We start from the raw sequence: 13390 nt of genomic DNA on the forward strand, positions 1-13390 counted from the left end.
TGTTGGTCCATCAATTACTGAGAGTGGAATGTTAAAATCATTAACTGTGCTTTTTATCCCCAACTTCTCCCTCTAGCAATTTATTTTTTAATGTGTTTCTGTGCTCTGCGATGGGGTGCAAACACATGTAGAATTGTTGTCTTTCTGATTAGTGGACCCTTTTATTACTAAAAATCTCCCTCTCTATCTCTTGTACTTCTAGCCTTTTGTCCTATGTCTGATATTAATAGAGCCATAGCATTTTCTGTAATTTATACCTCGAGTAAAGATTAAGGTTAATCATTTCTATCCTTTTACTTTTAACCTACCAATGCCTCTACAGCCTTTACATACAAGGGAAACTTTTGTAAAGAGGAAATCGGTCTTGCTGTTGTTTTCATTTTCCAAATCCAGTGGAATTAGGCTAAGAAGAGTCAGTTCAGAATAAAGAATTCATTACACCATGATGAGTCCAGGAAACTAGCAGGAAAGTAGAAATTGGTTTAGTAACCAAGATGGTGTCTGGTTAATTTGGAAATTTTATTTTATTTTAATTTTTTTTTAAGAAAAAGATTTATTTATTCATTTTAGAGAGAGCACGCCCATGTGTACAAGAAGCGGGGCAAGGAGTGGGGAGGGCAGAGGGAGAGAATCTTCCAGCAGACTCATCATTGAGCACAGAGCCCGATGCAGGGTTTCATCCCATGATCCATGAGATCATGACCTGAGCTGAAACCGAGAGTTGAACCCTTAACTGACTGAGCCACCCAGGTGCCCCTAAAGATTTTTTTTTATAATTTAAAAGATTTTTTTATAAACATATAATGTATAATGTATTATTAGCCCCAGGGGTACAGGTCTGTGAATCGCCAGTTTTACACACTTCACAGCACTCACCATAGCACATACCCTCCCCAATGTCCATAACCCCACCCCCCCTCTCCCTACTCCTCCACCCCCCAGCAACCCTCAGTTTGTTTCATGAAATTAAGAGTCTCTTATGGTTTGTCTCCCTCCCAATCCCATCTTGTTTCATTTATAGAAAGAAGAGCATTTTAAATTTAATTACCAGGTGGATGAATCTACTAAGGTTTTTCTTGACCTCCAGCATCGTGTTTTCTTGACGGTCCTGACTCAAGACTATATTAAGGGAGGGAGGAAGGCACTTGATTTTAACCTCTCAGGGGAGAAAACAACAAGGAAAAAATCAAACCAGAAATTTTTGATTGTTTCTCTTTAGAACTCTGCCCATTACTGAAGATGTGCTTGCCGGATAATTAAGTATCCTAGTGATAATCAGGGACTTTAAGACGCTGGAACAGAAAGGAGAGATTTCATTATTTTCCAATAACCTGTAGTCTTTAGGCTGTGATGCTCCTAAGATCAATATTTTTATCTCTGTGAGGGCAGTGTACATTCATTTTGTTACACATCCAGCATTTCCAAAGAGGTCATTGTTTCACGCAAATGGAGTCGGCCGGGTGCTCTGTTGTTATAATGAATTCTCCTCCAAGACGCATGAAGTACTTGGAAAATTGAGAACTCCTGTTTTAACCAGCGTGATTTCCAGCAGTTTTAATGAATGTTTTTTTAGAGGAAAAAAAAATTACCCTGACAACTAACAGTTGTGTTTATCATCTCTGCCACAAAATAGTAAAGATCTGACTGTTCTTCAGGTAATCAATTTCTGAGAATTGTTAATAACAGATTTAGTAAGTCTCCCAGGCTCTGCAACTCAACAGTTGTGTGTAAGCTGTAATTTGCATTAAAAATAGGCATCTCATGACACAAATCCTGACATCATACTAACACCAAGAGATACAGTTTGTTATATACATGACATGGGCTGTCCTATAAAGCACCCAATTGCACAATTAAGGTTTGTCACAGAATTCTTATATATCAACCATTTTACTTTAACCTCCAAGCTTCACTTTTTAGCCCTCAAACTAATGTGGAAATAAGGTTTTAAAAATTCACGGTTGTAACATGTGACACAGTTACAGACTGACCTTTTTGAAAGTGTTTGCTAAATGATTAGAAGAATACTAATTAAAATTCAGGCCTCAAGAAATGTATCGGGTCATAAGTTGAAATGCTGCTTACAAAACTTTCTCTGACTTGTGTTATGGTTTTGTAGATGAAGTAGGTTCTCTGCAGTGCTGTCTTTGAAATCGGAAAGAGGAAAAGCTAGTTGTGAGGGTGGCTGGCTTCTAACGGTATGTTTGCATTGCCTCTGGTTCACTCTGTTCTGTGAATCTGAACAACGAAAAGGCCACATTAATGTGACACCTGCTAGGACAATGGCCAGGGTCCCTCTTGGTAGCTGAAAATCTAGATCATGAATCTTGAAGGAGAGAGATGTCATTCCATAAATATGTAAGATGTCCTTAAGCCAAGAGAACTATGATTTTGGCCATATTTGTCAGATGCCATTCTCCAGAGACTCTGGGGGGATCCCAGCAGGGGCCGCCTTCTGGAAAGAAGACTTTCACAGGAAGCTGGCCCGAGGACTGAGGACTGTTTACTTCCTGGCTATGTTGCATAAAGGACATCGAGCAAAAATCAAAGACAAAGAACAATTATTTAAACTATACGAAGAGGAAACCCCAGCAATCGAGACCAGCTACAACCCAATTCATTTTGATGGATTAGGCCAAGAAATTCGGGTAGAAGATGGATGTAGATAAGTGTTTCGTTTAGGAGCAAACCACGCTCTTTACCATGTGAAATGTCACCCTTTTGCCATTAGGTGATTATAAACCAGAAGTCAGACCCGGAAACCTGAGCTTTTGAATAATTTTTCCCTTGGTCTTATGGAATGCCTGACTCCCAAACACCTAAGTGTGTTGAGATAACAGGTAGGAAATGTGTAGAACAAATCTTCAAAGCCCACCTTCTATGAAAACTATGGCACCAACTGCAAATGATACCAAGTGACTACAGTTTACGGTTCTCTGGGAAAACAGGAGGAATCAAATTATTCATGAAGTCTGATTTCGGGTGGTTATCAATGGCCTGGAGGAGACTAACCGATAGGTCGAAATGCTACCTGTCAAAACCGAGTAGATGAGGTGACCTATGCTCCTTTGTACTCTGCATACCCCCAGCATCAGAGACAGTCCCGTACACTCTACAGCAGGAAGACCATGAGAATATGCAACGCCCACAACTTAGTTTTATTTAGGGAAATAATACTCTTTGCCGCCATTCGCGTTTGTGAATGTGTCCGGGGATATTCATCAGGGAAGTGGGGCTTGGGTAAGGGGGAATTTCTGGAAATGTAAACTATAGAGACAAAAAAGTTAAAAAATGAAGAGGTGGACAATCTTTCTAGATTGTCTCTGTTTTGCTTTTCATTAATGGATGTTGGCTGGAACAGTTTAAACAAACTTTCAACAAATATTTTGATGTCTGTCAATCTCAGAGTCAAAATCAAACCAGAGGGAGGGATTACTGAAGCGAGGTCGCTCACATTCCCCTCAAGGTAGGGATTTCTTGTTTTTTTCTTAAAGATTTTATTTATTTATTTGAGAGAGAGTATGAGAGAGAGAGAAATAGAGAGGCAGAGAGAGTGTGTACAGGTAGGGGGAGCGGGGGAGGGAGAAGCAGGTAGTCAGCAGACTGACACGGGGCTCAGTCCTAGGACCCCAGGATCATGACCTGAGCCGAAGGCAGATGCTTAACTGACTGAGCCACCCAGGCGCCCCGTGGCAGGAATTTCTTATAGAATTTCTTATAGAACATCCTGACAAACAGTTATCTAGTTGCCACTAGAACCTTCTGTGATACCAACATTTCTTTTCCTCATGAGGCAGCTTGCACTACTTTTACTGGTAGAAAAGTCTTGCTTGTTTGCAATAGAAGCTACTTCTCTGTGATATGCATTCCTCCATGTCACCATATCCTCTTTTAAGATTTTATTTATTTATTTACTTGAGAAGGGGGGGGGGCTGGAGCAGAGGGGGAGAGAGAATCTTTAAGCAGACTCCTTGCTGGTCATGGACGCTGAAGTGGCCTCGATCTTACGACCCTGAGCTCATGATGTGAGTTGAAACTAAGAGTCAGATGCTCAGTTGAGCCACTGAGGCGCCCCGCCACCATGTCATCTTTAATGACAGGGAACAGCTTTTTTTTTTTTTTTTTTAAGATTTTATTTATTTATTTGACAGAGAGAAATCACAAGTAGATGGAGAGGCAGGCAGAGAGAGAGGAGGAAGCAGGCTTCCTGCTGAGCAGAGAGCCCGATGCGGGACTTGATCCCAGGACCTTGAGATCATGACCTGAGCCGAAGGCAGCGGCTTAACCCACTGAGCCACCCAGGCGCCCCAGGGAACAGCTTTTAATAGGATGAACTTTCAACCCTGGGAGAGTTTATAGGATGACCTTTCAAATTGGAGAGAGGGGATTCCGGTGCCTTCAAACCTCCCCTTCTCTAGGGTAAACAATGTTCTCCTCCTGTACCCTTTGAAAGCATAGCAAAATTTGTCAACTTTGTTTAAGTCATTGTTCCTTGGAAAATCAGAATCAAAGTAGAAACATTCCTCCTGAAGAAAAAAGACATATGCATCAGGAGGAATAGGGAGGGGTTTTTTTGATTTTTCTGTTTTTTGTTTTTTAATTCTTTTCAATCACATAATTGACATCAGGGTGTTTGGTTTGAAAAATGGAATGCAGGCGAATTCTGTTAACCTAAGTGTTGTGGATATGCTGATGACCCCGTGGGAAGGCACGTGCACATTAGGGCTCTACTGTCCTGGGGCCCGCCGGCATAGCCAGCCTCACATAGCCAGCCTCCACGAACAGGAGATCCGGGGACTGTGGATTTTCTCCCTCCCTGTGACTGCCTGCGGCAGGTGCACGCTCATCATCGGCAGGGCTCACCTGCCCCTCACCCAGCGTTCCATACCTCGGAGTGAACTGGAGCGAAGCAGGAGCCTCACCATGACCCGTGAGAGATGATTTCATTCTTACTTTGCAGCTAGGGAAGCAGGGCCTCTGAGAAGATAAAGGGCTTGCCCAGAGTCACAGGGGTGGCTGAGTTCGGGGCCCAGCTGGCCAGGCTCCCGTTACCCCATCCAGCACTGCTGACAAAACTGACTCCCACTTACTAACCCGGGGGGGGGGGGGTTAACCACAATCTCATTAAAACAGAGCCAGAGCCACATCCCCGCCTTCCCAGTTAGTGGCCTGATGTCATGTCTTCACACAAAGGTGGGTTGGAAGCTCCAGGGGCCATTTACTGCTGGTCCCAGAGGAAGCGGGGGATGGAAGGGGACCTTTGCAGGGGCGGGGGGGGGATACTGTCCCCTGGGGGGAGGGACCAAGATCGACTCGGCTTTGGGGGAGATTTTGTTTAGGGTCTAAGAATACAAATGCCTCTAGAGCCCGTACACTGGGGGACAGATCCTCTCTAACAGCAAACAGATGGTTTTAAGAAAAACCGCATTTTGTCCACAGACCCATCCAAAAAGTGCGAGGGTACCAGCCAGCGCCAGACAGTGTTCCAGAGAAAAACCCCCGCAAGAGGAGATGTGGTGGGCTGGCAACCAGCTGTGTGGAGCTAAGCTCTGCTTCTGTGGGTCTCCTGCCCGTGCTCGTTCGGCCGCAGCCAGGGCCCTTCCATATCTATGCTTCTCGCTCTCCCTTCTGACCTTGAACACACACGGAAACACTCTCCCCAGCCACCGTGCAGGCTTCGGCAGTCAAGTCCATTCACTCGAGGGGAGGGGTGGGTGGCCAGTCATGCTTTTTGCTGGAAGACTCTGTGGCAAATCAAATCCCCCCCTGATCCGAGATGTGAGGCTTCGTAGGCTGGCCAGAGAGCAGGAGCAGACGCCCCCATGGGCTGCGGATGCGGAGGCAACTCCGTATTTTGCCTTTTACGGGCCGGCCTGGGCCCGACGCCACACAGGCGCTTGGGGCATGGAGGTGGGGTGTCTAGCAGGAGGACGGATCTGAGCGGGCTGCAGCGGGTTCCAGGACGGGATGGTGCTCCCCGCCTCTGTGTGGCCTCAAGTGGGGCGAGCGTGGCCAGCAGCACCACGTGCCAGCGCCCAGGCTGCCGCACACAGCACTTCCTCTGACTAGAGTCCCTTCTAGATGCCAGCTGAGGCTCACCCAGGGCCCCAGGTCATCTTCTGTGTCGACTGGAGTGAAGGTCGCATGGGGAGTCTGGACAGAGCACGATTTCTGGGTATGTCTGTGAGGGTGTTTCTGGACGACTCCAGCGTGTGTCATCAGTGGACTCCGAAGAAGAAATTGCCCTCTGACCCACCGAGGGCCTTACCAGAACAAAAAGGATGAGGAAGGGCAATTCGCCCTTTTTGCTTTCTGCCTCACTGATCGGACTGCGAGATCCATCTTTTCCTGCCCTTGGACCAGGGTGGACACCATAGGCTCCTCTGGTTCTCAGGCCTTCAGACTGAGATGGAGTTCTACCGCTGGATTCCTGGTCTCCAGCTCGCAGATGGCAGAATGTGGCAATCCTCAGCCACCATAACTGCGTAAGCCAAGCCTTCCTCATTGGTGTCTACCTACCTACCTACCTATCTGCTTACCTATCCATCTACCTATCTCGTATTGGCTCTGTTCCTCTAGAGAACCATGCCCAGCACAGAAGGAGACTGCCATAGTAGCTCATGTTCTAGAGTCAGGGCTCAGACCTGGATCAAAGACACACAAAGCCAGCGCTCTTCTGACGGCCATGCTGCCCGAGAGCCGGTAAGATGGCGGCACCCACAGCAGGACCATGTCCACACCTGTTCATGGGGTTCTAGAGAGGTGTCTGAGCCTCACGGTCAGACACGGTGATGATGATGATTCTGGTGACACAGGGCTACGCGGTAGTTGCCGATGGAGCCATCCAGTGACAGAGTTATTCTGTTTCCAGTCCCCTTGGAACCATTCTGGGTCCAGTCAGGAACAGCTGGCGCGTTCGTCTTAACACCTTTCCAATGCCAGCCCAGGCTCAGAGCCCTCTGCAGACAACAGCTTTAAAGCCAGCTGTTAATAACATTGTTTTGTGTTTATTGCTTTTGTTTTTCTGTTATTTTTTTCCCCATTTGTGAAAGGGGAGACTTACTTTCCATTTTCAGAAGTGGCATGACATTTTAAAATCGTTGTATTATTTCATGAAAGATAATCGGTTTAAAGAAAACAATTAAATGAGAGGACAAGTGGTGTACAAATTTCATATAGTTTGGAAAGCATAAGCACATGACCTAGGAAGTAGTCTTCACTTTGCACCTGGCTCTGCCGTTCCCGAATCATGTAACCTTGTGTGGATCACTTAATTCTTGCTAATTCAATGAAATGATGGAAAAGGGAAATCTCCTTGAGGTGCAAAATAATAATCAATTATTACTTACTGTAACTGCTGTTGAATTGTTACATTAAAAAGTGTCACATCCCAGTCCTGCCAGTAGTTATCATTTGTTGCTATGGCCACCGTAGGGGGACAGGGGTGTGCAGGGAACCACAGTGCCCTGATCTGGTGGGGTTGCCCTGTGAGGAGTCAGGGAACCACAGTGCCCTTGGATCCTCAGAGGCAGGACTCGCAGATGATTCATCCAATGAATGGCTTCCTGGTAGTGTCACAAGGACAATAAAATGTGATCGGCCCTTTTCCTTTCGGCTATTGTGGTGGATGTGTAATAACACCACATTGTGGTTTTAGTTTATATCTCCCTAATTGAGGAATAATGCCACACTGGTTTTTATGTGCTTATTTTTCATCTTTTATCTTATTTGATAAAGTGTCTGTTCAAATATTTTCCCCATATTTAAATTGGGTTGTTTTCTTATTATTCAGTTTAAAAAGTTCCTTTATGTATTCTAGATACAAGTCTTTTGTCAGATAAACATTTACAAATATTTTGTCCCAGTCTGTGGCTTGCCTTTCACGTTCAGAACAGAGATGTTTAAAGGGAGAAAGTTTTAAATTTTAATGAAGTCAATGTACTGACTTTTTATTGTGTAGTTTGTGCTTTCTGTTTATTTTTGCTACATTCAAGGAATTTTTGACAAATCCACAACATTAGGGTTTTCACTAGTATTTTAACGACTTTATCTCCTACATTAAGATATGTAATCTATTTCGTGTTAATTCTTGCATATGGTGTGAGGTAAGGGTTGGTTTTATTTTGTTTTGTTTTTGCATTTAGAAGTCCAACTGTTCCAGCACCATTATGCTTTTCTCACTAAATTACTTAGCCCTTCTACTGAAAAGCAAATGATAATCTTTTTTTAAAAATAAACATATAATGTATGATTAGCCCCAGGGGTACAGGTCTGTGACTTGCCAGGTTTACACACTTCACAACAAATGATAATCTTTGATACATATATTTGACACATGCTTTGATCTCTGCATGGGTTGATTTCTGAACTCCTTTCTGTTCTGTTGATCACTACGTGGCAATACCACACTCTCCTGATGGCTATAGCATTTGATTAAGTCTTGTAATCTATACACTCCAACTTTGTTCTCTTTGCATTTTGACGCACATTTTAAAGTAAGTTTTCTCGTTCCAACTTGCCTTTCTGCATGACGATGACTCTAGGCATTTTTGCTTTACTTGGGCCCCTGGGAAAGGTAGTGAGTGCAGCTCCTTGGTGTAAGACAACAACCAGAGAAAGATGTATTCCATATGCATATCCTGTGTCTCTGCCTTCCTCTCTCTCTCTCTTTCTTTCTCGGCACCCGTTACCCTCTAAACAGTTTACGTATTCAAGGAATACTTCTGGCAACTAAAATTCTTATTATACAGTCATGGTCTATGTCAAACATGTCTTCGTGTTGAATCTCTTTCTCTCATCTGGATGCCAGCAATCAGGATTCGCTGTGCAGATGAAGATGGCGGAACCTTACTTTAATGGGCTGGAAGACTTCCTGGCATGTTTGGAGTAAATTGTGCTACAGTCATGCGGAACTGGCTTAATGTCTGTTTTATAAACAAGGTCCAAATGCTATCACTTTGCAAAGTGTAGCAGCCAGACTCACCAGGTGACCTCTCTGTCTGCTGTGTGAGGGAACATTTTCGTCCTTACTGTCTTATTTTTCACTTGGAAGTGGAGGGATGGGGTGCAAGAGAGCTCAGGGCGGCGGCCCAGGGTGAGCGCGCACAGGATCCAAGCTCACACGGGCCCTACTTGACACAGGGCTGGGGTGACGATGGCAGAGCCGAGAGCACAGAACTGCCCTGCCAGAGGACGGCCCTGCGAGGGGAAGCCGCGTGAGAGGCGGCAGCTGGGTGCCCCCTCGTCCTCCCCCTCGTCCCGCGCCTGCAGGACAGTTGGCTTGGAAGGCTCGGAAGACTACCTGTGACTCAGCCATCAAGGACTCAGTTTCAACCTGGGCTCATGCATTTCCTACATTCTTTTACATTTATTAGAGAAGAGATCTTGGCCTCCCTGTGCCCCTCCCACCTCCCAAACCAAACCCAAACAATAAAAACCCTCACTTCCTGAATTGAGTTCTCAGGGCAGGTTCTTATTAATTGAATCTTTTCATAAAGCAAACCTTCCTCTTTGCGGGGGATTCCTACTTTGTGCCAGGTCCTGGGCCTTGAGAGGCAAGGTGGCTGCGGTGACTGACCTCCAGGAGGGCATGGCCTCAGGAAGAGAGGGATTAAGCCATACATCTTTAAAGGCAAATGAGAGCTCGGAGGGCTAGGAGGGAGGGACAGGTGCCTCCTTGGGCTGCTCTGAGCAGCGAGGGACTACTCCACTGTCAGGGAGAGCCTCAGAGAAGAGAAGGCATTTGAGCTGAGCCTGAAAATTAGCACCCATCAGTTCTATCCGTCTACTAATGGTAACCAGCGACAATACTACTGTATCACAGGTTGGGAGCCCTTTATAAGAGCCAGGCATCTGCTGAATCTGGAGCACCTTCTCTAATCCTCAACACATCCTGTATTGATAAAGGTACGTATAATTATTACATTATAAACAATTACGATTATACTATACATATTCTAGTTATAACATGTATAATGTATTCCATATGCATATACTCTCCTTTCTCAGATAAGAAAAATAAGGCTTGCGGAGAGGCTAAGTCACTTGGCCGAGGTCTTGGAACTAATAAGCGTAAGAGCCAAGATTTGAACCCAGGGTCTCCTGCCAGAGCCCAAACATTGGCAGAGGAAAAAAAATCTTTATTTATGTTAAATGGACTTGTGTTAAATGCTGAAGGGAACTATTCTGGTTCTTTTAATCTGGAATGTTTCAATATTTAAGCTTCCGGGTGTTGAAAAGGTGCAGCTCAGCTTGTCCTCTCCATTGTCAAGTGCATGGCCACCAAGGAGGGAGCGCTTCTGTGTGTTCACAGACTGTGGTGGGGACCACGCACGCCACCCTAGTGCCCCTACATGCATTCATGGAGCTAAATAAGACTTTACTGGCTACAATAACATCCGTCAGTTATCTGTGCTGTAGTGTAAACAATGAAATTCTTATTATGTACTCAGAATCCACAAAGCCATTTCCATGGAAACTCTGTTTTCATGTCATATCTTTAATGAATAGGTAATGAAAAAAATGCTGCATTTACAACTTCATTACTAGTTTAAAAAAGAAACAGAAAAGCACACGCTTGCACACACACGAACCCAGCCATAAATTTGAATTACGGTCACTGTCATGTCTTAGAGCATGGGGGAACATCACAGAGTTTTCAAGGCTGTCAAGTTGAATTGAATGAATGGGAAAAGGGACAAAATTTTTTTTGTATTGCCAAAACCCTGCCTCCCAGGCCAAAAACTTGGAGTGTGAGCCTCACTTTTGATCTCATTATGATTTTAATAATTTTGGCACTAAATAAATCCCCAGGCCCACCTCAGAAACAAGCATGTCTGGGAACGGAGAAGAAAAACCCAACACACCCTCCTTGTTTCCTGCAGGGGCCCCAGTGGACCTGCGTCTGTTTTTGAGACAATAGGGATCTGATTTGCCATTAAAAGATTGCTTTAACGTAGCATAAAAGATGGTCTAATTATGGCATCTAGTCACCAAGGGGAAGGAATCCATTCTTGCAACATCAGTGGAAGTATCTTAAAAAGGACATTTATGAGAATTATTAACAAAGAAATAGGTAGTCTCCATCCCGATGTTATGATCAAGACATGTGAGCTGGTCTGAAGGGACAGCTGTGCAGCGATAACATGATAGGGAAGAGGAAGAGGCCCTGAGTCTGTCTCCACATACACAACCCCCCACCATCTTCTGGAACATTCTGCTGTGGACAAGTGGACTGGTGCTTCCCTGATGCTGTCCCCACCCCTCTTCACTCCATGCCATGAATGGAATGTGCAGATGGGGTACAAAATCGCAGCCGCAGTTTGATCAGCATGGAAATATATTTAAATCCTGACACCCACTCCATCAGTCCATCCTGTCTCCCCATCAAGTGTCTGATTGGCTAGGAAATGCTGCACATTTCCATGCACGGTCATGAATTATCCAGCCACTGAGCAGGGATGTCCAGTTAGTTCATGGCACAGCAGGTCCTTGTTCAGCAGACACCATCACTTGGAGTTTGTGATAATCTCAACAATAACTGAGCTGAGGCTCACCTTTGTCCATTCCTGGAGACAGAGTGCTTAGAAAGCCCACAGGGAAAGAAAGATAGCAGGGAAGATACATAGATCACTTCCAAGTGATGTCCATTTGTCTATAAAATGTAACTTATCTATTCATTAAAATTCTTTCCCTAAGAGCTTTGGACAGGTGATAATTTTTGTCAGTGTAACTCTAAGTACATGAAAATAACAAGGCTGCATTTCTTTAATAATACTCTGTGGATGAGAGGCTTCATGCTCTCATGCAGAAAAACATTGTCTAAGCTCCCTTCTGAACTGCTGTGTGGCCTCAGGAAATTCACTTCCCTGGGCCTTGGCTTCCTTATCTATATGTTGAATGGGAGACTGGGAGGGACAAGACAATTCCAGAGTCACCTGTCTGATGGTCTGATGCCAACACTGCCTTTGGAAGCATCCTCAGGACTCCTGACTTGGCCCAGGTCCCTGTTTGTTGTCTGTCCCCAGTGACACTGCAGGTCTTCATCCACACAAGCCCTTGGCTTCCCTGGGGGACACTGATCTGTGTCTTTGTGGACCTTCAGAAGATAAGCAAGTCCCCAGGAAGGTGTTCAGTTAGGAGTAGGACATGTAGGACAAATGGGGCAGGGGTGCCTGGGCTGGTGTTGGTCATGGGAAGATGAGGATGACACAGGAGAGCTCCCTTGTGTGTGTGCCCGCACATGGGTGATTTTAGAATGGAGAAATTATGAAGTAGGCTCATGGTGGGTGCCCATTAGGATTCATGACAGGGAGTTCTGTATTCCCCCACCCCCAGCACAAAGGTGAGCTTCTCTCTGGCAACATCCAGTTGCTCATGTCATGGGGAGGCAATCGGATGATCACATATGCCCAAATTAAGAAGATGGCCAGGAGATGCACCATGTGTTCATGATGGGTGTCTTGATGACAAGACCACGGTCGGTATTTTTTTTTTCCTCCTTTAAATTTTATATATCTTCTATGTGTCCTATATGGAGCTCTAGTAATAGTGAAAAATATAACTATAGCTTTTTAAAATGAAAAATATGGAAGCCAAGGTGAGGGTAGTCACAGCTCCCTATATGTCGGATATTTCTATCTGCCAGGCTTTCTCCATGATATTCCAGCAAAGCATTCAAATCAGCTGGAGAGTCTTTCCAATTAGCTTTTTTAAAATCAGATTTTATTTTGGGTAATTTGAGATTTCAAGAGAAGTTGCAAAGATAGTACAGAGAATTTCCATATACTCTTCACCCGGATTCCATAAATTGGCCATATTTCACATAGGCATGTTAAATTTGTCAAAATTAAGAAATTATCACTGGCGCCTAACTATGAACCAAGTCACAGACAGTAATGGGTTTTGCCACTTTTTCCATGAACATCCTTTTTTTCTTCCAGGATCTAGTCTAAGATACCACATTGCATTTATCCAATTAGCTCTAGCAGAAATTGTTCATTTTATCGACCCCAGAGGGTCGTGAGATGTAAAACTGTGAGATTTAACTGAAATAATCTTAAGAAAAAGCTTTGTAAACTGTAAAGTGCTGCGTTATATTGGGTAATGACGGTGATGAAAACTTCACACTGGGGCCAACCCCAGGAGCTGAAATGGAAGGGGAAAATGATCAGAGAAACTGGCATTTGTAAAGCATCTTTACTCTTTGTAACAGCCATCATATATTGTTTACTATGTATGTTGAGTTCTGGGTTAAGTGTGGACGTTGGCTTCCTGGGTGCTGTCGTCACCCAGTGCTACAAACTGGGTGGCTGACAACAACAGAAATTGAATGTCTCCCAGTTCCGGAGGAGGGAGGTTCAAAAATGAGGTGTCCATGGGGTTGGATCCT

Source organism: Mustela nivalis (assembly GCF_964662115.1).
Source record: "Mustela nivalis genome assembly, chromosome: 2".
NCBI classification, from domain to species: Eukaryota; Metazoa; Chordata; class Mammalia; order Carnivora; family Mustelidae; genus Mustela; species Mustela nivalis.